Raw genomic sequence first — 25,913 nt, 5'->3', positions numbered from 1 at the left:
TAGAAGAGTCCGTTTTCTTCCTTTAGGGTATGCAATGTTATCTGGTTACGTCAATTTTGGGTGCTTGTGGGCGTTTGACAGTGGTGTGTGGTGCAGCTGCGAATGCTAAAAACGTGCTTATCCAGTGTGGGGTATGACTGCTTTATAGATCCTAAATCCTGATAAACATGGTAAGGTAATCTAAGCACTAGAAAGTGAGGTATTATATTTTATCGTTCACTATCTTTCAGCAGTGCAGCGTAGGCTAGGCTACATCGCGGGGGGGGGGGGGGGGGGGCGCGTGCGGGATGTTGCATTTCGTGCAATTTATCACCTGAGAGAGAGAAAAAAGAAGTGTGTGCGTCCTGCACATGTGTGCAGTGAATCATGATCAAGGCCTCACGTTGCACCCTTCACACAGGGACGTGCACGTCTCCTCCCGCACAGCCCTGAGCAGGGGTCCTGCAGACCAGCTGAGCTCCTGCGGCAGGCTAGCAGCGCACGTGCTAGCTCGCTTTACCGCCAGGCAGTACTGGCACAGCTTTTCACAGCTTTCCACACGATTAATGAAGCATCGGCGGTCTGCATTTAGGCCGTTTCTCTTAATAAAAACGTGTGTTCTGTCGGAGCGGATGACGTGGAGGTCGCACGCCCTTTGCACAGGTGTTCACAGGTCTCATCCGACACATCACCACGTCGCCATGTGAGACAGCCTATTGGAGAGAGGAACAGGACTGCTTTTTGTTTAACTGTTTGAATGCACCAAGTGTGGTTAAGGCTCCAACCAGTAGACTGAAAGGGGATTGAAAACTGTTATAATTGGAGACGTTTCCAGACCAATAAACTTCATTGATCCGTTGTGATGATGATGATGATGAGGACTGGACTGAAATTTAATAGTGGCTTTCACAATCTCAGAGAATGGTACCGTAAAAGGGAGACTGTTCCTCCTCCCTCCACTTACGTTGTAGAGGAATCCGTTGACGAACTCTTGTCTGACACTGAGCTCGATGATGTTGGATGATGCAGCCAGTAGTCAGTAAATTTTCCATTACTGGAAAAGAAGCAGGTTTTTAATTGTCATTCCAGGACTTTAACGAGGACACTTTAACGAGCTTAGAGACTGTGCCCATTGTACGACTGTGACACGCACGCACACATACACACACACTCACACACATACATGTACTCACACACGCACTCACACACACACGCATGAACGCACACACTCACACACAAGCTCACGCGCACACACCCACGCACACACACACACAGTGTGATTGACAGTCTCCGTCTCTCAGTTGTCAGGGCTTGGCAGAGTCGGCAGAATGCCCTTGTTGTTCTCCCAGTGCAGTTTTGACTGCTTGTTTCTCAGAATGAAAGTGACACATTGTTAGCGACTTTGGCAGGTTCAGGAAGGTTCTATGAGGCGGATAAACCCCGCCCTTTGGGATTTGCTCTCTCTTTTAAGTTAAGTGTGAAGCGAATGAGAGAGAGGCTTGTTTTCCTCGCATCGCTCTGAGGCGAGAGAGCGTGTGTACGTTCGGAAGGATTCATCCTGTGTCCTACGTGGAAAGTGTGTGACAGTTCCTGAGAAAATACTATTCATAGAACACACATAGAGCAATTTTACTGGGAATAAGAGTTTGTGAAACTAATTTAACGTGGTGTTTCCCAGTTGGCAGGATCCAGAGTTGATAAGTGGTAATTGCATGTGTACAGAAATTACATTATACATTTTTTAAATCTCTTACCCTCAAGCTACCATACAGTATAATATTACTGTGTGAAACACACTCACACACACACACACACACACACACACACACAAACACCAATCAATGAAAGAGGAAAGACTTGACACTTGTAGAACAACAAAAGACCATTTGGTATTGTCAGTATCAACAACTGAATGCATTTTTGATTTTTTTTTTTTGCAGGGAGTTATAAATGCATGGAATAACTTACCAAACACGTTCAGCGGGAGCAAGAGGCTCTTTGATTCTTTGAGACCGAAAATCTGACTGAGGAACACACGTTGAGTCGAGTGACAAGCTGTGATGGGCAAAGGCTCGTTTCGGGTCATTTTCTCTTTTCCTTTGTTCCAAATTTAACACCTGAAACGGGCTGTCGAAGAGTGCGGGAGACCGCGGCCTGAATATAAACAGTCGCCGTGACGACGCCGTGACGACGCCGTGACGTCACTGCGACCGTCTTTCCCGCCGCCTCGCGGTGTTGCCGGTCGGTGCCAGGGGAAGACGAGCGGGTGGGCTGTTGCCTGGAGACACACCTGAGGCCGTCCGAATTCAAAGACCCCGGAGTGGCACAGTCCCCTCCCCCCTCCCTCCCTCCCTCCCTCCCTTCACGATACCCTGCAAACTTGATTTGCCTTCCAAGGTGAATCTACATGACGGGAGAAAACAACATCTGAGGCCAACTCCTTCTGCTTGAAGTCCTTCTTGATGCGTAACTTTTTTTTTTTTGTCAGAGTCAGACAACTTCACAGCTAACGAGCCCTTAAAGAGAGAAAGCCCTGAGCCAAGTGGAATTTAAAGGAGCGGACTTTTGTTTGTATTTTGACGCGCGCGGACGAAACTTCGGCATTTCGGTGTGATGACTCATCAGTAAAACGAGAGGATTTTTTTGAGCCGCACCGAGCTCAGCTGCCGCACGCCAGGCTTCGGGAGAGAACCCCTCAGAACCGGGAGGATTAATTCGGGCGAGAGGGCCTTCTGGGGTCACCGGACTCCTGAGAGCCGTATTGATCGAGGCGGAGGGATTATCCGCCGGGATCGGAGGGGACGGCGTGTCAACGACGTGTCGACGCATAATTAGAGAATCAAACGCGTGGGCTTCCTTTACCGTGCCGCCTTCTCCCCCTCTCTCCCCCTCTCTCTCTCTCTCTGGCTTCCTTTACCGGGCCGCCTTCTCCCCCTCTCTCTCTCTCTCTCTCTCTCTCTCCCTCTCTCTCCCCCTCTCTCTCTCTCTCTCTGCCACACGCTGCTCGTCTTCTCCCCCTCTCTCTCCCCCTCTCTCTCTCTCTCTGCCACTCGCTGCTCCTTCGCCCTTTGCTCCTCAGTAATCTCCGGCGCACGTCAGCGGCACAAGGCATCACTAACCGTGTAATTATCTTCCCTTCGTCAGGAACATTTGTGCAAGACGCAGCATGTCCCCTTAATGCCGCTCTAGAAGTAAAATGTTATGGAGAGAAAAAAGAAAAAAAAACCGAATGGTGCAAATGATTAAAAAAAAAAAAAACAAAAAAAAAAAAACGAGGTGTTGAAATTAAAGAGAGCCGCTGGATGACAGTAACACACGTGACCTTTTCAGAATATTTAAGAACTGCCTGCCGCGTGTGGCACTCAGGGTCCGCTGGGTTACTCTCTGTCGGCTGGAGCACATTGAGCACTGCGGTCTGTACGAAGCAGAGCGGTGAAATATGACAGAGCGGCGGTGTGGTCGATAGAGAGGACACACACGCCGCGGAAAGAAGGTCACGTCCACACTGGGCACTGCATGCTGGGAGGAAAACCTAGACTACTGGGGGGGCGCCTGACCGCATGCTGTCAGAAAATGGGGTACGGTCGGGGTCCGGGTTTGCTCTCTGCGGTGCAGTGCCTGTTAATGTTCCCTCGCTGCGGCATATCTGCGCCTTAGAATACTAATCTACCAGGCTAAGGCGAGGTGAGCCGACCCTGCTCCTGGAGGTCTACCGTACTGCAGGTGTTCATCATAACACTAATTTGCCACACCTACTAATCAGCAGCTCAATGAGATCTCTGGCTGTTGAATGAGGTGGGCTTTGTTAGGGTGGGAGTGTAAACCTACAGGACGGTGGATCCCCAGGAGCAGGGTTGGGCAGCCCTGCTCTAGTTGCTGAATGACGTGCGCTTTCATAGGTTTGGAGTGAAAGCCTACAGGGTAGTAGGTTCTCCAGGAACTGTGTTGGGAGCCACTGTGCTACACAAAGAAATAAGATGGTTGAGCTAATAGCCTGGGTGGGGCCACAATGGCCCCGCCACGGTCGATTCAAAAGGACTAGTGCGCCATCTTGTCTTCAACGCAGAGACGCCTAAGGGCGTCTCCGCCAGTGCCACTCATCAACGCCGACGCCACTCAAACCTGAAACAGAAATCGATCTATACGTACAGGACTACACGTACTCACACACTGAAACAGAAAGCGCTCTATACGTACAGGACTACACGTACTCACACACTGAAACAGGGAACTCAGACTGGAGCCCTCTTGGCTGTTCGTCACCGTTTGTTTTATTCTCCCTCTTGTCACCATCGATCACGGCGTTCTGTGCAGGCGATGTGCCTAGTGCTCACGGATAATGCGTAGGTGTGGACGTTAGCTAAGTGCTAAGCTTTTCTCCATTATTTTCCTACACATACCTTTCGCAGTTCTAACAGACACTGTGCACCAAAGGACTTCTCATTATATTGGCTAATAATTAGGGCCAGAGGAAGCTTCGTGCTAATCGGCCATCATAAAGGTTCATTTTTCACCCCAGAGAGCAGTTTTATTCAGGGGCCGAGTGATACAGAACGTAGTTTAATCTACAGACGTGAGCAACACGGAGCCGACAAATTGGAGCGTGTGGTTCCACTCTGACCTGTGCACTGTAATGAATAAAGCGTTTGAAAACGCACACACAGTTAAAATTCTTCTGTGCTTACAGGCTCCAAATTGAACGGTATCCATGGACACGGGTACGCAACGCGGTGATTTACAGTTGTTTGTTTGACCCTCCCCCCCCCCCCCCCCCCCCCCCCCCCCCCCCCCACTTTCACTAACTGCAGTCGTGGGATGCATCCTTACTGCAGGATCCGTAATGAGGCTGTGGCACTGGGGGGGTGGAGGGGGTTCACTGTCTCAGTCCGGTTTTGATACGAGTGCCAGCGTCACAGTGTTCGTCTGACGTGGATTTTGGGTTTGGGAGGGACACGGTCAGGGGTACGCTGAGCTCGCTTAGCCAATCATGCAAGGTCCCTGGCTGAGAGAAATGAACTCTAGACTCTAGGCCGTCATATCACCCTCACCAGTGGAAAATTTCCCACCTTCTTTCACACTTCTGAGCTCTGCTGCAAAGAAATGGCTCGACACAATGGGCAGAGTGATGAGCCTGGATGGGGTGAATGGCCTTTTTTTGGTGACTGAGCTTCGTGAATGCCCTTTACAGCACATCAGACCCCATCCAACTTCACTGTCAGGAGAAAAAGGTAAGAAAAAGTGCCTAAAAAGGTGCAGAGGTACAAAAGAAATTGTCCTCCCAGCGATACATAATTAATTTGCACTTTTTGCTTGAAAAGGGTGCTCATTAGTACCCAAATAAAATAGTTTTTCAGTGCACATTGGTGAAATTTGTTCCATATTGTAAAAATATACCACTTACATTTACTTGCATGCCTAAGTTAGGAATAAATGTTGATTGAATCCAGATGCACAAGCCAAGTCTTAGCGCACATCCTGCAACTCTATCAAAAACATTGTAAGAAAGAGCTGCTTGTGTTCTGCTTTATCCATATATCTCAGGCTTCTAGTTGAAATGTAATATACTGTCATCGTAACCGCACGGATACTGACTCGTTACGATGTGCAAAACACTGGGCCAAAGCACAAAAGCACCGCACAATAACGGCTGTAACACTACAACCAACAGGTTCATGAAATAATAACAGAAATTAACCGAGACGGTGACAGAAGTGTACCCACACCAGAGAGCTGTTCTATGTACACAACAACAGAAGGGGAGGGGATCAATTTTTTTTTCTCTCAAAGGCACCGCAAAAAAAAAAAAAAAAAAAAAAAGGCGAGAAAAAAAGAAGGGACCCTTAATTTTGCGTTGGCTCCTGCATGGCGGATCATTAGTCATGTTGTTCCGGCAGAATTACCCCGGCGTGGAAATCTTTTCTCCTGCGCTTTCTTTCATTCTCTGGGCAGAATGGGATATTGCTTTTCTAATCTCGGCGACAAGGGACACTATTTATGTATTGTTTTTTCGATAGCTATTTCTCATGCTGATGCGGGGCTATTCCGATACCCCCATCACTCCTCCCCCCCTTTAGACTCCTGTTTCAATGCTCGCTGCAAGGATTTGTGGGATAGAGGGCGGACAGAGGGCACATGGGGGGGGGGGGGGGGGGGAGTGGCCGCGGTGAGGGCCTGCGGTTCATTTAAACCCAATTAAAGCTTCGCCGGGTCGCTCTCCTCAGTGAGGTGTCGCGCTGGACCCTGCCGTTCTGACACCGGGACCCCGCCTGGCTGAGGAGTACCAAGCTTTTTTTTGGGGGGGGGTGGGGGGGGTAATTTAATCTAATTAGACGCCTCTCACATTGGCACCGCGCCGTAGAGAAGGTTCGGCGGGAATTCGGGGGGGTCTGGTCAGGACCGCTCCGCCCGACATCCCCTCCAAAACGTGACTCCTCCCACAGGCTCCACGCCAGATGTTCGGCAGCTGGACCAGGTGCCTCATGGGGGCTTTAACAGAGAATGAGGGGTCCCACTGATCATATCAGCTGAAAATTAAACAATAACAGACATCAGCAGTACACACAATAAATAACAATAATAATAATAATAATAATACCACTATACTGTATATGTTTTTTCTGTGCTGAGCAGCCGCACAGTAATCTGTGTAGGACCAGTGCACAGCCCCATTTTGTTCTCAGCACGGTATTTAAGCAGGAAGCAGTGCTGTAAGCACTCTGGGAGTTACACTGTTCCATTCTTCTTAAAGGATGACCCGGAGTTGAACTTCTCAGGGGTGAGCGAGCGGTGTGTGCAGAGTAACGCTGACACACACACGCACGCACGCACGCACACACACACACACACACACTCACTCACTCACTCACTCACGCACGCACGCACGCACGCACACTCACACTGGAGCAGTTAAACAGGAGCTGTGCAGGAACAGGAATGGGCCTTGCTCATTGGCTGGCTGCTCACTCGCTGGGTCCCACGGTGCACGCCCTCTCGCCCCCCCCCCCCCTTTATAGAGAAATGCAGAGCACAGTAAATACTTTAGAGGAGAAGTTCATCCAGCCAGCCTGTGAGAGGAAGTGAGGGGCATTGCTTTCTTAATAGCGCTGCTCGTTCAGACCAAAAAATAAAACAATAAAATAACAATAAAAACTACAACAACTCCAGTCTTCTCACAGAGTTGGAAACACAGCAGGTCAGCTTGAAGCATCATTTAAAAGGCGCAGAAAACAGAGAACCCAAAGAAATTATTGCGAGCTGGGTTCGAACGGCAGGCGTTCGGACGCCGTATTCGACGCGTACGTGCGACAGAGCAACACCCGGGAGTTCCCGTGTTCTCGCGGAGCGGAGCGGTGAAATGAACTGATTACCCGGTAACCATGCTTTCAAACACATAAAACATTCAGAGCCTCAGCTCTGCACTGGGCCACCATGCACTTCATGGTCTTTATACACATTAGGGAACCGTCTGAAGCAACGAACAGCACCCGGCTGCTTTTCAAACGATACCGCTCATCCAAATTCCAACATCAACACTATCAACATGTCAACACATCTTTTATTACATATAAAAACTAAAAAAAAAATAACATTCTGTGACGAGCGATTGGCTGAATTTATCATTGTGTTGGAGGGGTAGATTGTTGCCGTGCGCAATAACAGAATAACGGAGACCTGGAGACACAGCTGCCTGGCGCCCCAGGAGGAGGACAGCTGTTGTTTAACGGCCTGTATCAGCGATGCGCACGCCGAATGTGGAGGAAGTGCGTTACGCACATCAAAGCAGAATCAAGCGACCGGCGCTCCAGGAAAAGGGCAGCTGTGATTACTGTAAACAGGGATTAAGGTAAAAAAAAGAGTAAATGTTAACGCATGCTGCCTGGCATCGGGGAAAGCGATAACTATCACACCAGACTGAATATTAAACAACGATCTACACTACTAAAGTGACATTGTTTTATGTCAGCTTGCTGTTGCCTTCACCTGGCAGGTGTCAAATGTGCCTTCTGAATGAACCAATAAAGGCAAATACAGGAACGATGAGGAGGGCTGCAGGGATCACCAGCCAGGTGAATGAAATAAACAGAGTGTGTACACTTATGCCTGGGTTGCTCTCTAATACATGAGGTCTTCGCACAGGGGTGCAGCTAGGAATTCTGGGTCCCCTGAAAGAATATTGCACTGCCCCCCTCCCGCTTTTTATAAATAAAACAAATTGATCTGTGGAGTCGTCACCACCTTTCACCCCCACCTCTCTTCACTACCTGTGATGTCGTTCGTTTCTTCACAGACATAAATACCCTCTCCCTTCCTAAGTGCTCCTTCCGTGATTTGGGATGTTTTGTTAGCACTGGACCCCCCCCCAAAAAAAGAAAAAGCCAGCATCCTGCTCGCTGTTTTAAAAGTGCAGCTTAAAATAGTTTTTGGAATTTTGGACCTGGGGTATTTACAGGCGAAAAAGTGTCAGGCTCAGGGCAATTACTCTCACACCAGAGCTGGTGCCGACTGGCTGTGAACCACCATCCTCTGGACGGGCTTCAAGAGCTGGGGTGGGGGGGTGGGGGGGGGGTTTGGCATCGACGGGCCGGGCTAAATCTGCGACAGGATATTATCTGCACCACCTCCTCCCCCCCCGCCCCCCCCCCGCGGCGTCACGCTCGGAGAGGCAGCGCCCGTGATTGACAGCTGGCACGGACGGCGCGTGAAATGAATGGACGGCGCGTGCTCCGCGGGGATTGGTTACGCGCGGGCGCGGCGCAGGTGAGCTGGGGGGGGCCCGGCAGAGTTCCGCAGACAGGTGAGGGCCCCGGAGGACCGCTCCAGCTCTGAGGCTGCTCCTCCTCCCCTGTCAGCTCGGGTTCGAGCGCCCGCCGGACCCCCCCACCCCCCCCCCCCGATCGGTCCGGGCCTCTCCCGTTTGGAATGCCACACCACGCCTGCGCGACTGCCTCGCTGCTGCAGAGTCCTCTGCCAAATTCAGGAGGGTACGCGTTACCGCGAGAGGGCCTGTCGAAAAGTGTGCAGTCAGCCACTGCACCTACACAGCCCCTGATTTATATTTCATCTGAACGGGCCGAGAGCAGAAAGCAATAACTGAAGTGACACATCCACTTTAGATTCAGATTGACCTTTAAGCAAATCCAGTGCTGTCCTCTGAGACAGAGAAATGTGGCTGTTTACTTTATATGTGGTCCGATGGAATGTACTGTTGGGTCATACGTGTTTTCTCCCTAATAAACTGTTTTATTTTTGGCCGGGGACAATAATCTAATCTAATACGGTCCTTTTTCATAGACACAGGGCTTTTTAAAATATCCAATAAGAGGGTTCATTTTATATCAGCGATATTAAAAGCAGATGCATTTTTAGTGCTGTGGAATTTAAACTATACTATTAAATACAACATCTTTTTGTTGTATTGGAATCCATAACATGCTTGAAAAAGGTATAACTACTGTGGAAAAAGAAAAAAAAATGTTTGAGGAGATGGAATAAAACAAAGGGTATGTCTTCTAAAAATAGTTTTTGAAATTGAACTCCCTCTCCCCTCCAACACCAGCCCCCTCCCCCTCCCCTCCCCCCCCACCCCCAAATAATCCATAATCCCATCCCTATGTGCCTATTATGAATGATGACAGGCAGCGGCAGTGTGCGTTCTCTTTATTTATTTATTTATTTTTGTCCAGAGAGGACGTTTTGGGGATGTGACAGTTCCCCTAATGCACTCGTCCATCACGGATTCCCGTCGTTTCATCCGTCAGGCGCTAAACCCGCCACAGCGACGGGCCGCGTCGCCGGGGAGATCACACAGACGGGAATATTTCCACCGCACACCCGCAGCCAGTGTCATTTACCAGGCAGGGGAGGGCGGGGGGGGGGGGGGGGGGCGGGAGACTCGGGGTTGCATTTCTGAAACAGAAAAAGGGTCGACTGACGGTTTTGGGCGATGAAATCTGTGCGCGTTTATCTGAGTGTGGTACTGAAAGAAACAAACTGAGCATGCTAATCAATCAGTATATCAGTCAATCCATCAATCAGTCAATCAATAATCGCTTACTTGGTGCTCCTCCTCTGTATGCATGTGTTGTCTACAGAGAGCAGTTGAAACAGACAATTCTAACAAGGGAGAACATATGGAGGAATACTGGAGGAATGTTGATAGTTTCGTGGTGGCGGAAAGTTTCTTCCTAGACGACTGTAACAGGACCAATGAGATGTGAACAATATCCTCACTCAGAGACAGATGTACTACCTCCATCCCCTAAAGGCATGCTATTTTTTTAAAATTTGAAAACGCACAAGGAGAATAAACACTCAAGCGCTCGAGAGGGAAACTAATATAACACATAAATGTAAAAATAATGTAATGTTCCCTCTTCATTCCTGTAGTGGGACTCAAAGATACAATAGACCTGTTTTAATAGTTGATCTATTTTGACTGTTTGAATAACAATTTCAACTGTATAGAATGAGCTGCAGCAGATGCCAATGTTTTTCAGTTTCGACTGGGGAGACAGTGCGGTATGATGGTTAGGAAACTGGCTTTGTCATTTAAAGGTTGCAGGTTTGATTCCCGCACAGCATATTGCTGTTCTACCATAACCTGAATTGCATCAGTATGTATCCAGCTGTACAAACGGATACTATGTGAAGATGCAAAAGCTGTGTACAGTAAGTCACTGACAGCTGTTGGTATCGTATAACGTGTGAAGCTGCATGATTCCAAGTCTTTACAGAATCTTAAAATGTGTGCACCTCTAGGACTAAAAAGTACTCTAAAACTAAAAACCCATGATTGTTGTGTCAGACTTTAGTTGTCTAGAAGTTGTCTCGTGTATGGGAGAGTGTATAAGTCGCTCTGGATAATCAGCCTGTAATGAAAGTTAAGTGTCATTTGTCGTAGCCCATTAACAGCTGAAGAGGTGGAGGGCATTCCCAGAATGCAGTGCAGAAGGGGGTCTCTCCCAGCGTAGTTCCAGGGTAAAAAAAAAAAAAACAGACGTGGCGGAGGACGTGAACGCATACCGTGTCGGACAGTGATGGATCTCAGGTGTGTCCATTCCTCAGGTTTGTGCTGGTGGATCTTCGCTGAGCACAGAAGGTGATGGGCCTGTGGGAAAAATGGAAAAGGAAACGGGAAACAGGAAGCTTGTTGGCCGCAGTGCGGTAACCATCGAGGCATAACTGCTTTATTACACCATTATTCATTCCAAACCAACGTGACGTCCTACTGAGGGCACAAAGCAGAGCCTTTCATGAATATGGACGGGTCATTGCCGTGAGAAAGTCAACTGCCTCTTACGAGAGAGAGTGGGGGAGTTATTGCTGATTATCTTACCACCACACGGAGGGAATTAAAATTAAAAGCCATCAGACAATGCAAAGTGGGCTGAAATCAATTGTAGAAACGCAGCCTTTGTTAGATTCCCGTAATTCGAAAAAAAATAAAAAAATGCACCCATTTATAAATATTGACTGCGAGAGCCAAATTGCTACCTGCTAACAGATATTACAGCAATTTTACCTCCATTTATTATTATACATTTATATCAAATTTATTCCACTTTTGAGCCATAAAAAATGAACTGCGGTGAACGAGTGTAGAGTGTTTATTTCTCTGTGTGAAGCTAGTGTTTTTCAGAACAATCAGCCCATCAGTTTAACTGTGGAGAGCAGGGGCTACAGACAACGTTAAGGGCTTGTGGTCACCAAGATGTACGAACGTTCATCTAGCATCTCAGATAGCTGACATTCAAGCAATATATTTTGTGTGTTGCGCTACTGCTATCAAAAAAAAAAAGATAACACTTAAGGAAAAGAATAATGGCGTGGCCACCTGGTAGCTGTCTTAGACCACTCTAAGCTGTTATGGCTCCACAGGCTAAGAAATCGTTTCTAAGTGGAACAGGATAGCCATCGATACCACAAAGGTAAATTGCTCTTTCACAAATGATACCAGGTTCAGAAACTCATGGTTACCCTGGTTCTTAGAGGCAAATCAGAGCGAGGAACAATCACCCTGTATATATATTTCAGGTCATGATACGTGTGTTTGTCTGCATCTTTGCCAGAAAGAAAGAAAAATTTTTGATTGATATGTCTTTATTTTTGAATGAATGAGCGAATTGGGAATTGGTGTTTTTATTGATGTTTACATAAAAAAGCATTGCCTTGAGAACACAACCAGTGAAGGATGCAAATAGATTAGCAGTGTGTGCCGCGCTTTCTGAGTGCGGAAAGCATTTCTATAAAAACGGCCTTGCACATTTCTGATGAGAAACTAGGCAGGAGAGCAATACATCAGTCTAATATTTTGTAAAGTGAGCTTTATTTTCTCTATGAACCTTACCATAATGGATCAATTATTCAAGTTATTGGGTCGGTTTGGCTTCTTATTTCTGGCTCAAATTTATGTGCGGCGCAATTAAATTAATCTCTTCTCTTCATTTCCCTCGTAAATTATGTCTTAGAAATGAGGTGCGGGCATTTCTAACATACTTCTATTCAGGAATGTGGGTAAAGACTGAGCTGAACCCGCTCTGGGCACCCCATAATTCACATCATCTGCTGCTTTCCCATGAAACACAATTAGGTTCCGCTGTCACACCTCATATTTCACAAAACTCTGCAAAAAGTTGGCAGCTTTTCTAAACAGGAAATAATACGACATAATAATTACACCATTTAATCAGTCCACTTCATTTGTGAAAAGTAGAATAATGTCGAATTCCCTAACTGTTCCTCTTCTGCACCTTTTTCACAGTTTCCATCAATAAACCCAGGATTTTTTCTCTTACTTTATAATGTGTATTACACGCAGATTAATACTGAAAGGACCTTGGGATACTTTACGTTTGGAAAAATGGTTGTGGTTAAAGTTCTCCGACAGTGCTTTAGTTCTTCAGTATTTTGCTCGCGTGTTCAATATTATAATCTCTCCTTTTAGATCAGATCACAATCAAACGAGAAGTCAGTAAAGTTCACACAGAAACCGCTACCTCCGATGAATAAGTAATAATGTGAAATCTATTTGCTTCCTCAGAAACAAATACCCTGGAAATCCATGACCTTTTCCACATCCTGGAAAAACAAGAGAAGTGCGTACAGCCCAGGTCGTGCACGGTGCGCACCGATTGGCCCAGATCGTGCACGGTGCGCACCGATTGGCCCAGGTCGTGCACGGTGCGCACCGATTGGCCCAGATCTTGCACGGTGCGCACCGATTGGCCCAGGTCGTGCACGGTGCGCACCGATTGGTCCTCCCTTCGTTTTGCTGGTTTCCTTTGCTGATTCGGTCGCCGTGGAGAGCGGCCCTTGAACACGTCCTGCGTTCTTTGAATAATTAAAACAATTCCCAGAACCCCACAGTTGTATATTGCCATCGAGCAGCCGGACCAATGTTACACTCTGTGACTTTGCTTGTTAGAGCATTTCCCAACATTGAATTGACTGCCTTCGCAATATCCGCAGCCCTCTATAATTTTTCCAGCTTACGCTGTGCGCCGCCCTGCTTTGGAAAGCACGGAAGCCGATAACTCTAAATTTATAAGCCTGCCCGTGAACGATCCACATTCTGTCACCTTGTTTGTGAAATGGCTTTCCTTCATAACAGGTTACGGTGCCAACTACGGATTTTTGCGAATGTATGTAGACGATTATTATATGAGCTGAATTTGAATTTTGGACATGTATGCCAACCTGGTGCTCCGTACCGAAGCAAGAAATGTAAAATTACAAATCACATTACACACTACAGGGGAGAATGAAACACTTTAACACTGACCAGGGCAAGTATTACAAGGAAGCTCAAATCCGAACCTCGGGGTCAGTAGTGCTGCTGGTCTTCATTCCACCCCTCCAATCAGGAGCTGATTTAAACCTGACACCCCAGGTGAGTGTAATATCTGGCCAATCAGTGAGGTTACTGGACTACGGACTATCAGGCAGAAGAGAAAACCAGCGGCACTGCTGACCTTGAGGGCCAGATCTGAGTGTCGTTGAACTATTAGCTGCTGATTTAGCAGCTGGTTTCCGGAACATTCTCAGTCCACGGCACATTTAATGAGCGAATCTTTTCTTTTGTGTGACCCACCCCCTTATTACAGTGCAGCCGGACACATGCTCAAGTATGGAGCTGATTTTTGAACATATGTCAAAACAGCTGCATGTACATGGCACTGAGACTAGCAGCACTGAGACTAGTGGCACTGAGACTGGCAGCACTGAGACTAGTGGCACTGAGACTGGCAGCACTGAGACTGGTGGCACTGAGACTGGCAGCACTGAGACTAGCAGCACTGAGACTGGCAGCACTGAGACTAGTGGCACTGAGACTGGCACGGTGGCCATGACAGTTTCATGCTGGCATGTGACTGGCGTTGTGTTGCTGTTGTTGTGTGAAAGTTTTACATATTTCACACAGCCCTCCTCCTGCTCTCCCGTTACCCTGCCCGTGGGTCCTGTCGCTGTGCTTTTGGAACCATGGCCCGAAAAACTCCCACTAGCTAACAGCGCAGTGCAAACACACCACTGAAACCCACTAGCTAATAGCGCAGTGCAAACACACAACTGAAACCCACTAGCTAACAGCGTAGTGCTAACACACAACTGAAACCCACTAGCTAACAGCGCAGTGCCAACACACAACTGAAACCCACTAGCTAACAGCGCAGTGCTAACACACAACTGAAACCCACTAGCTAATAGCGCAGTGCTAACACACAACTGAAACCCACTAGCTAATAGCACAGTGCTAACACACAACTGAAATCAATTCCCTTTTCATTTTATCTGCTAAAAATTTTGCTACATTGCTAAAATGCATGATGACAAGAAAACAGTTTCTTGTGTTAAAAAAAATCAGTTATTTCGGTTTCAGTGAGTGCTGTATAATCACAAGGCATTCATATGATAACTTTAATATGGGAGCCGCGTTTCAAAGGGAAATACAGGCGGGCAGTGTTCAGGTAACTCAGTATCTCGAGCTGGGGATAGGAAATGTGGAAAGATGGTCCTGCTGGAAAGCCAATGAGATAACACGCATGACCTTTCTGCTCCAGCTCTACAGTACATCAGGCTGGCCTTTAGTCTCACCTGTGTGAGCTGACTTTGGAATCCTCGCTATGGATTTTTGATAAAGAGTGCATTATGCTTCGGGTCCGAGCGTGGAAGAGCTATCCTATAGTCTGCACATCGGTCACAAATCACAGACAGCACACAGTGCTGGCAGCAAATGAAATACCTTCAATTTAACCCTTTCAAGAGCAGGTTTTCTGGAACTTTTGTTTTCAACATTCTAAGTCAGTTTTCTAGAACTCTTTGTGTTCAATTACCAGTAGTGATTGTTACATCAGCATTCGAATGTTCAGCAGAGAACATTCTAATCACACATTTGTGATCTCACACCTTAACGGGTTAATCAAATGCGTTGTGTCATGCCACTGTGTTCTAGAACCCTGCTCTAAATAAATATGTATAATGTAGAATGTGGAGAAGCAGAACGTTTTCTGATTTTACGCAGTTAACTTTATTATTTTTTTTCCGTAGCCTGTAAATATATTATTTGAGAATATGCATTTATGCATGGCCACAACTAAGCGATCCGAAGAAATCAATCAGCATGCAATCCATCACATTTTTCCGTATGTGCTTGCCAGGTCTCCCGACTCTCTCCATGCAGCATGTGCACCCCTGCCCATTTGCCTGCCCCGGCTGCATCTGGCACGGACGGGTAAACAGTTAAATATTGATCGCAGTTTGGCCGTTTGGGGACGTTTTGCTGGGGAGCTGCAGAAGGCCAGCGAGCCGGGAGCCAGGGGGGAGCAGCGAACGTCTGTCAAGCGTTTCAGTCACAGATGTTGCCAACAGAAGTGCGCCATCTCTGAATCTGCCAAGCCGAGATTCCCATCTATCCTCCTCTCCCCCAGCACCCCAATCTGCCCCCACACAATTACACACTCACACACACACACACACTTACACACACACGCGCGCAGGCATGCATACACACACACACGCGCGCGCAGGCATGCATACACACACACACACGCGCGCAAGCATGCGTACACACACACTTACACACACACACGCGCGCAGGCATGCATACACACACTTACACACGCGCGCAGGCATGCATACACACGCGCACACACACACACACGCGCGCAGGCATGCGTACACACACACACACTTACACACACACGCGCGCAGGCATGCATACACACACTTACACACCCACACATCTTTGTCTCCCTGAGGAAGAGAGAGTCAAACATTAAAGTGACACAGATGATATTAGAGATGAACTAGTGGCTGGCCTGAGCGAGAGGGCCATCAGTTATCTTGTCGCGGCTGGTTTGGTGCTGATCGCCACTGCAGAAGCCCAGGGCAGGCTTGTGGCACATTTCTTTTCTTTTTTTACTTCCTTTTTTTTCCTTCTTTTTTTCCAGCAGACCAGATGGAGGCTATGCTAATCAGGAGGAGATCAATGGGAGCGGCGGCTGAAATGACTCGCTGCTGGCCCGGGGTGGCGTGGCCGCGGGCAGCCGTGTGAACCAGACCTACCCCCCCACCCCCCCAAACCCCCCCACCCCGGCATGTCCTGTCACGGTGACAGGCCCTCAAACCAGGTGACAAAGGAGCGTGTTTACAGAGCGGCGGAGCAGCTTCTGCGCGCTGTCTGTTCATCTGTGCGTTTATTACCGCCGTTAGTGCGGTCTGTTCGCCGATCCCTGACGCCCCCCTGCCCCCCCCCCCCCCCCCCCCGCCCCCCGCCCCTCGGACAGAGCAAACGCTCGCCGCCGTACGCTGCCCGGCCGTCTGACGGCCTGATAGCCACCCTCGCGTTGCCGTGCGCGTTTCTCTCTGTTTTTGTTCCCTTCCATTTTCTTTTTCGCCAGATAGCCGAAGCTAACGCCAGGCGCTCCGCTGCCAAGGCCCGTACGATAAACACAACCTGCTCGCTCTCTCTCTCTCTCTCACACCCAGCTCTTGGAAACTCCACGTTTCTGTTGTCCTTCTGAGGAAGGTTAGCCTTGGTTCTTTTGTTTTTCTTTTTTTGAGGGCCAGGGCGCTACAGGCATAGCTCATGACCCAGGAGGGCGCGTGAGCAAGGCGCTGGATGCGAAGCGGGAAGATAAGTCACGAGAGGCTCATTAAACACAAACCCAAACCCACGTCACCTGAAGGCTAAAGTGAAACAAGGTGAGGAAAAACCCTGCCGCTGCGTCTGCGTGGAATTAAGGGCAATTTGTGAGAATTGGTGTAAAAAACGTGCTTGATCAGGTAGCTGTATCTCATATGCGACTTCATGTAGAGTCTCCTGGTTCCTCTGCTAGTACAGCCTCCCCTTCTCCTTGCGATCTGACTCAGTGCATTCAGTGTGCAGCAATCTCAAAGGGTGACTCAGATATCAGAGGATTCCAGCTCATGACCAGGGCAGTTCGATCCAACGATCCTTTGAGATGCGCTCTTGCGTCCAGCGACCAGCTGTTTGCTTCACCCAGCCGTGCCTGAGCGAGACCCTCCAGCCTGGCCTCCGTGTATCACTGCTGCCACGCTCTCTAAATTAAACACGAGTCCGTTCTGCTGGTTATCAAAGCCAACGGTGGACGAGCAGCGTCTAGTTTTCAGCACGTCTCAGCGGCAGGTGCTGGCAGACCAGTGACTGGGATCTGTTTCAACGCCCCCCGCCCCCCCCAACCACCCCCGCCCCCCCCGCCCCGTACCCCGCCATCCATATTAAATCCGGCGCGCGCTCAGGCCAGCTCTGACGGTTTGGCAGCGGCCGAACACGAGTTTGGCCACAGAGCCCTGTCCGTCAGGTACGGCTGGTCATAAATTAATCAACTGTGATTATGAAAAACTGCCGTCGCTGGGTCAGGTGGGGCTCGGGAGGGCCAGGTGCACGCTGGGAAAGACAGAACGGAGGCTTGCGGAACAGAGGAGAAGGCGACAGACACACAGGACATGCCGTACCGATGCCAATTTCCTATAAAACGCAACAAGAGATATGCAGCACAAATAAGGACTATTTAGTGCAGGGACCCTGGATTTTGACATGTGTGGTGCCTCAAGACTTCCTATTAATAAATACGGTACTTTGCACACCATCCCACTAATAAAATGGCCGCCTGCATTTTGCCACACAGACGGTCGGTTAAAGGGGTCGTGCTCATTAAGATGCCAGCTAGCGGTCGGTAATAAGGAGGGCTTGCGCATTGTTTTGCGGGGTCACTGAAATTGGCTCTTAATGATGCGAGAGGTGCTCTCAGTGGACGACCTGCTACAGTGCGCACACATATCCTCCAGGACAGGGTCCCTTCAGCGATCACCCCACCCCCCCCCGGGCCGGGAACAAGCCCGCTGTTGAGCCTGCCTGTTTAATCGGCTTATTTATACGCCCCCCCCCCCCCCCCCCCCCAGCGGAGAGCAGGATGTACTGGATCGTCGGTCGCTCTACTCTGGCAGCGCACGCACGGGCGACTCTGAAGCGTTTCAGATTCTGCTTCCCTTCCTCGCCAATTTGCACACGCCCCCCCGCCCCACCCCCCCCCCCCCCCCCCCCCCCCCGTCTGCTCGACGCCCGGCGGACGGCACCTACTCTCCACCCCCCCCGCCCAACCCCCCCGTGGCCAGATCCCAGATCAAGGAGTTCAGTATACAGCGCTAATGAGAGGCCCAATAAAGCCATGTTCTCAGAAAGGCCGCGCGAGTTAGCAGCGCGAGTTAGCAGCCACTCGCTCCGCTTTAAGAGATGGCGTCAGATGTGCTAATGAAGCTTACGGCTTACTTAGCCGCGGCTCGGCTCGGCTCGCTCCCCCAGCCCCGCCGCGCCGCCCCAGAAACGCACGCTCCTCTTATTTAGCCATTTGTTCTTCCGCTTCCCAGAAAATTGGATTGGCAGGCGAGGCCGGGCCGCAGCGCGAGGCGGAATGACCTTCTCTGTTTATCTCTCCTCTGAAAATGACGGCTTTGCTGCAATTTTCCTCGTTTTTTTCCCCCCCGCATATGAGAACGTATCAAACGCCTGCTCTTCAAAGAGCTGCAATTTATTTTCTTTAATATTTGGTGCTGTGCTGAATGACAAGAAACGTGCTTCTCAGCGCTCAGAAAGGCCATAATAGACGCTGTCGTCTGCATAGATGATCTTGATTGCTTTTCTGCAGTTGAGCTGGGAGAAAAGACACGACCGAAAGATGCTATTCGAAGAGGAGTTTCGGTTTGTGAATGTAATCTGGTAAGTGGCTTTCATTTGTGCCGGTGAAACAGAGCTTTTAATGCAAAACCACATTTAAATACTTTGCAAGACCTGATTCTGAATTCAGTTCAAATCATCATATGCTCATCATTTTAACTCCTACGGCAGTGATAAGCTCATGATAAAGCCCCAAACCCAGACACTGGTAAAATAAAACATTTTGTGTTCATAATGTTCTCCTCCCCCCCCCCCCCCCCAAAGTATTATCATGTTGTATTTGGTGGTACTGTTCGTGCCCCCCCCCCTACCCCGCCCAAAATAAATAAGTAAATAAAATCCTGAAGAAAATTTCTTGCTTGTTGTCCCCGCAAAGTTGAGATGCGATCCACACTGTTGTTTTTAACCAACATTCAGCCCAATTTAATTAGAATCTGCAGCCAATCTGGAGCTGGAGCTGCCGGCAGTCATTCTCAGTCTGTTTCATCACTGCAGTGTGTAACTTCAGGAGTGCGCTGAGGCTCTCCTCTGAAATGGGATCTGCCAGCTGTCTCTGTTCTGCACTCCGGAGACCGCCAGCTGTGCTGTGTCTCTTACCTGTGCAGTCACTGCCTGCAGCCTGCAGGTGGCGCTGCTCAATCTCTTACCTGTGCTGGCACTGCGCTGGGCGAATACGCTTCCTGCAGCCTACAGGTGGCGCAGGTAGAATGCAGGTGGCAAACTGAATCTGGACTGGGCCTTTCTGCTGCTCACCCAATGCATGCTGGGATAGGCTCCTGAGACCCTGCCCAGGATAAGCGGGTTTAGATAATGGATGGATGTTCCAGTGCATTAAAGTGTTCTCTGCAAACTTTCTCTGGCTTGACTACTCTGTATAAATAAATGATCTAATTCAATTAATTTAAAAAGTCACATTTGTTTGCCTGTTTTGGTTTGACCGATCAGTAACTGTATTGTTTATAGTGATACAATCAAACTGCACATTCATTAATTTTCTACAGTTTGCTGATTGCTTTTTTTTGAGGCAACGCTCTGTTATTTTGGCAGCCAGGGACCCTTCTTCTTGCTAATTTGGCTGATGTCTGACAGTTTATGTTAAAAGAATTTTTCTTTGGAAAGAAGACAAAAGAGAAAATATATTTTATTAAATGTAATTTCAGATGGCATGCCTGTCAATCATTTATAACTCTCAGCAGCTCTACAGTGTGTCAAATCAAAGGCCTCTCGCTCACAAGACATCCTACCTCAAAGGAGCAGGAAAAAAAAGCATCTGCAATGAAATTACATATTTTCAAATGAATAAATCCAGATCGGCCTCTCATCTGAAATAATTACTGGGCAGCTTAAGGCAACAGCTGCAAAAAATAAATCATTAAAATAAATTAATCAATAAATTAAAAAATGAACATGGAAGAATGTCAAAATCAATGAGAAATATTTGAATGTTTAATGGGTGGTTGGGCAGTGTTCACGTGTTGAAATGTTTTGCACGCTGAAATTAACATGAAATAAAGGGGTGACCAACCCTGGTCTTGGAGAGCCGCAGGGTCTGCTAGTTTTCATTATTATTCAACAGTTAATTGATCAATAAATCCAGATAACTCAAGAAACCAAGTGAGGCGAGTTGCCTTTATCAATCAGGTAACTGTCGAGTAATGATGAAAACCAACAGAATGCCGGCATATCCTACGGGACTGATGTTTGTTACCCTTGCAATGAGGAGTAAACTATCACATACAATTAATAACACAGGAACAGAAGCAGCAGGAAACATGTTGAGCGCGTTGAATAATCGCTAACGTGGGATAACGGGCTGTCTTGCACTGTTAGCATTCGTGCTAATCGTGCTAATGTTAGCATTCGTGCTAATCGTGCTAATGTTAGCATTCGTGCTAATCGTGTTAATGTTAGCATTCGTGCTAATTGTGTTAATGTTAGCATTCGTGCTAATCGTGCTAATCTTCCGCCTCATTGTGAGAGCAGAAACACCTCTCACTGATGTCATGTGAATCTCAGATTCACCCCGAGTTAAAAAAGCATCCGAGTCCTAGAGCTGAATGACTCGCACGCTCATATCAAACGCACGCCCGCCGTTCGTTTCCATTTCCATCAAATAGCAAAAACAATCTTTTGACAGATGGCGCTCAATAATTCATTGTGCAATTTTTTTTTCCCCTCTTCCTTCCCAAACTTCCAACCAAGGGGGACATGACATATAGGAACTGTCATGGCTGTTAATATTTTAAACTGTTACCCTTCGGTGACTGATCTATATTTCATGTCCGGCGCTAAAATGGTGGTGCCATGTTAATTTTGCCAGCTTGCGTCCCTCTGGCCAGAAGGCAGGGAGGGGGGGAGGCAGGGAGGGGGGGGGGGGGGGGGGGGGGGGGGGGGGGGGGGGGAGGGAGGGGGGGGGGGGGGGGGGGGGGGGGGGGGGGGGGGGGGTCATTGTAGAGTGGTTGTGTGGGTTGGAGGGTGTTAGGGGAAGCGAAGGTCCTTGCTGCAGATCCTGGCTCAGTAACTAAACAAAAATACCCGGGCGAATGTGAGTGTTTGCAGATTTGACTTTAAAAAAATAAATAAAATAAAACATCGTTCTAAATTCTCTTCGGCGTGTGGGGAGAGTGTCCGCGCGGCGTTTGGGGAGAGTGTCCGCGCGGCGTTTTTTTGGTGGTGTTTGTAAAGCGGTGATCGAGCCACATCTCCGTCAGTATGTCGCTCGCCTCCTCCTCTCCAGGTGTCTCTATCACTCCTCCTCACACCTGCAGTCAGCGTCCACCTCGGCCCCCCCAAAGCCCAACAGTGTGCGCGCGGCTCCTGTGATTGACAGCCGGGCTGGAAATCGCCGTGGCGATGTGTCGCGGTGTTTCTCGCCGCGCTCGGATTCACGAGCGGCGGGCTCCTGACGGGAAGGTGGGTTTACTCGGCGAAATTCGGCTTTTCATCTCCGCGCTCACCTGTGTCCACCTGCATAAAACATGAAGCGGTCAAAGCCGAGTCTAACCGTCGGGACCTCTCTCCCTCTGCACCTGTGACAACGTGATCATTTATTTATGAGGGTAAGACTTACCTGGCTGGGTTTTTAGCGTTAATAAACTGGAATCTGGGATTTTGTCTTTTCCTCGAATGTGCAGTAACGATGGCTCGGTCCCAGGTAATGCTGACTCAGCAGAACTCAGCCCAGACTGACAGGATAATGGCCTGGCAGGTGGTCTGTGTGCAGCCTGGCAGACCCGGGTTCAAATTACAGCGTTCAGCAGGCTGCCTGAACGCCGAGGAGACGGAGAGGGGCTTAATTTATGAGGCCTTTCACGTGTGTATTGATCAGGTTTATTTGATTGACTAACTGTGCATTTTCCATCACACGGCCGTCTCCCTTGACCCTGTTTACATAGCGCTTGTGTGCTGCTGTTGCATGCGGGGAGTCTGCTGTAAGTGTCTAAATTTATACGTGTGCGTGTTTACATCTAATGATTACCTTTCCCGAGAAAAATGACTTCTGCACCACAGACCTCAATGCCTTATCAGACGGTCAGGTCCCTTCATGAACATAAATCAACAATTCAGTTGAGGGTGGCTGGCAGCATTTGGGGAGCTATGATATCCAATCAGGTTTATGCTACTTCTGTACATCCTTCTGTATGTTAGCCAATCAGCAGTCCGAGAACCACACCGAAGCCGAATTTCTGGAGAATTTTCGGCACCTGTGAAACACCGTGTTTTATTACTGGTCAGTGGCTGCGGATCTGGGACAGGCTAAGTGCTCCCAGGGTGCCGTGCGGCTTTTCGGTGAAATCGCGTTCTTGGGCCCTCAGCCAGGAAGTAGATCGCACAGATATTGATAAATGTTGCAATATCAGTTAACTGAAAACCAAGGCCAAAACTAAAGCAATAAAAATTTTATGGCCAATGTCTGGAATTCGCCTTAGGCTTTCCGTGCCAATTTGGCTGTACGTCTGATCTGGATACGGGTTACTCCAATCAAACCTCGTCTGCCAGTGAGCTGTGCTGAAGATTCCAGTTTAAAGCAGCCTAAATTGGTCAAGCTCGTTTAAACTGTTTTCGACACTTTTAGCTGGTCAACCAGCTGACCAGCCTATACTGTCAGCTAGTCCACCAGTGTGACCACCAGCACACTCTACTAATTTAACCAGCTTGAACCAGCCACAGACCAGCTATGACCAGCTAGAATGGTGGAAAACACAGATAAAGCCATTTTAAACCAGCTTAGAATCCCAGCTGGCTTTAGCTGGAATTTTCAGCAGGGAAGTCACACGCACAAGCATAAATAAAGAGCCCACAGACAACTCAAGAGATTTAAGAGCAAAAGAAACTTTTACAGTGAAACTGCAGACAAATACTGCAGTTCAATTCTGTAAATTCCTTTTTTTTTAATTTCTTTTTCAAACTGAGCATGCTCCAGCATTGGAGGCCGGCCCAGGTTGACTCCTGAACAGCATGTGCTTAGAGAAGTAAGTTAATTAGTTAATTAGCCGTGGGTGGCGGGGCTCCGCTTGTGAGAAGAGATCAGGCCAGGCTGAAGGCCACGCCCCCTGGTTAAGCAGACACACACCTGGGCTGCATTACAGATCAATCAGTCCAGCACTTAAAAGTGAGCTTTCTGCCACAGTAGGTGGCTGAGACTGAGAGAACCATGAGCAGTGTGAGAGTGAGCCAGAGAAGGGAAAAAAGAAAAAGAAAAAGAAAAAGAAAAAGAAAAAGAAAAAGAAAAAGAAAAAGAAAAAGAAAAAGAAAAAGAAAAAGAAAAAGAAAAAGAAAAAGAGAGGGGAAAAAAAGACTCTAGAGCAAAGTGACTGAAAAGTCTCAGTATATGGGTTTATTTATTTTGTCTTTATTTTATTTTTTACCTGGAACCCATGAGGAGTTTGCATGTTCTCCTTGTGTGCATATGGGTTCCTTCCTGCAATCCAAAGACATGCAGGTTAAGCTAATTGGAGACTTTAAATTGCACGTGGGTAAGGGTGTGTGAGTGAAGTGTGTGTTCCTGCGATGGTCTAGTGACCTGTCCAGGGTGTATTCCTACCTCTTGCCCAGTGCATGCTGGGATAGGCTCCAGCCCCATGGGCATGCAGCTTAGATAATGGATGGGATGGTGCTCACCACTGTAGCCTTTTTGCTCCGTTTGAGAGGGAGGGCCCAGAAGCATATTCTCTCCACCAAAATGTGACGTCAAGCTTCTGCCTCTGCCTCTGCAGCCTTGTTTTTAAAAAAAAACTTTCGAGAAAGTTTAGCGAAACTGCACTTCACACAAGGCTTGCCAAAAAAAGGCAAGCATTTGCTAACAGTGGGAATCGGTTCCTCCTGAACCCTCAAGTGCTGTGTTTAATCTCCTAGAAACTAAATCATTCCACGGACCAAAATAGTCCACTTCTCAGTAAACACCAAGACTCATTTAAATAACAACCCTCCAATGAGTCCCCTGGCACAGTGTGCAGCTGGGGATTGGAAGATTACAGCTGAGGGATTAAGTCCCCATTCAATTAACTCATAGCAGCAAAGAAGAAAAAAAACTGCATGGTGGGAAATAATTGAGTTTGAATTAACACATCACCTAGGATGTCTCAATGTTAAACTAAATATGATCCAGAACTCTCAGCACTCTCTTTCCCGTCCATATACTGCTGGCTGTATAACATCCCTTAAGATTCGAGCTCCATATTTCACATATAAAATGGTGTGTAAAATTGTGACCTGCAGGTTTGAATCCTGATTGAGGTACAGCTGTTGTGTCCTTATGCCAGACATTTGCAAACCGCTTCAGTGACACATCCAGCTGTACTTGTAGAAGAGAGGAGACCGTACAGCCAAAGACGGATATCCCTGCAAAAAAAATAATCATGTTGACTAGGTTATGTTTGGAAAGACACACATGATTAATTTGTCACTCTCATCAGTGGCCAAAGCCAAATCTTACAAAGAAATTTCACGCTTCTGAGCGGTGATGCGGCGTATCTGAGCACACACGGTAAAGGGAATTTCACAGATGTGTCCCATTGCTATCTGCGCAGTACACCAAGGGTCTTTGAGCTCTCCTGCTGCAGAGAGGGGAACAGAGAGAGTGAGGGAGGGAGGGAGAGAGTGAGCTCTGTCTTTGAACCCATGTTCGGCGAGCATCGTCCGGGAAACCGTCACGCAAGCAAAATTCAGCCCCGGTGCTGAACCCATGTTCCGTAGGGCATCCGCTCTGCTAATGAGACCCGACATTATGGGATGGATCTGAGCGCGGAGTGATCTTAACGGTACCATGGTGACCCCGTGCTGACCTACTGACCCCATGTTGAATTAGAGCAGAAGATTTGGCAGGCGGGGGCCACACGCCCCCCTGTAAAGCCCAAGCTGGATGCCCCCCTCCACTGGAAGCACCCCCACCCCCACCTTACCCCCCCAGTCGATTTTCTTTTGAAGTCAAGCCAGAAGCGAACGAGCTCCGCGTCTCTTCACTGGATACCACGGTCTGACACGGTGACCCTGATGATTAAAGTAGATTAAAATGTCTTCCAGTCTCACACACGCAGAAGCCTTTCCTGTTTGGTCCCGTGCAGAATGACTCCATGCTGATTGTGTGATGGTGCTATATGCGCATGTAACATCCCATAATAACACGTCTGATTATTCACACGTTCTGCTCCGTTTAAAAACACGAAATCTACGGAACTTATGCTGTCATACCCAATTCCCCTGGCATTGCAAAGTTTAATTTCCCGTTTGCCGATATTTACCG

Source organism: Anguilla anguilla, chromosome 5 (genome assembly GCF_013347855.1).
Source record: "Anguilla anguilla isolate fAngAng1 chromosome 5, fAngAng1.pri, whole genome shotgun sequence".
NCBI lineage: Eukaryota > Metazoa > Chordata > Actinopteri > Anguilliformes > Anguillidae > Anguilla > Anguilla anguilla.
The sequence above is the reverse complement of the archived record's forward strand: the minus strand, read 5'-3'. Positions refer to the sequence as shown.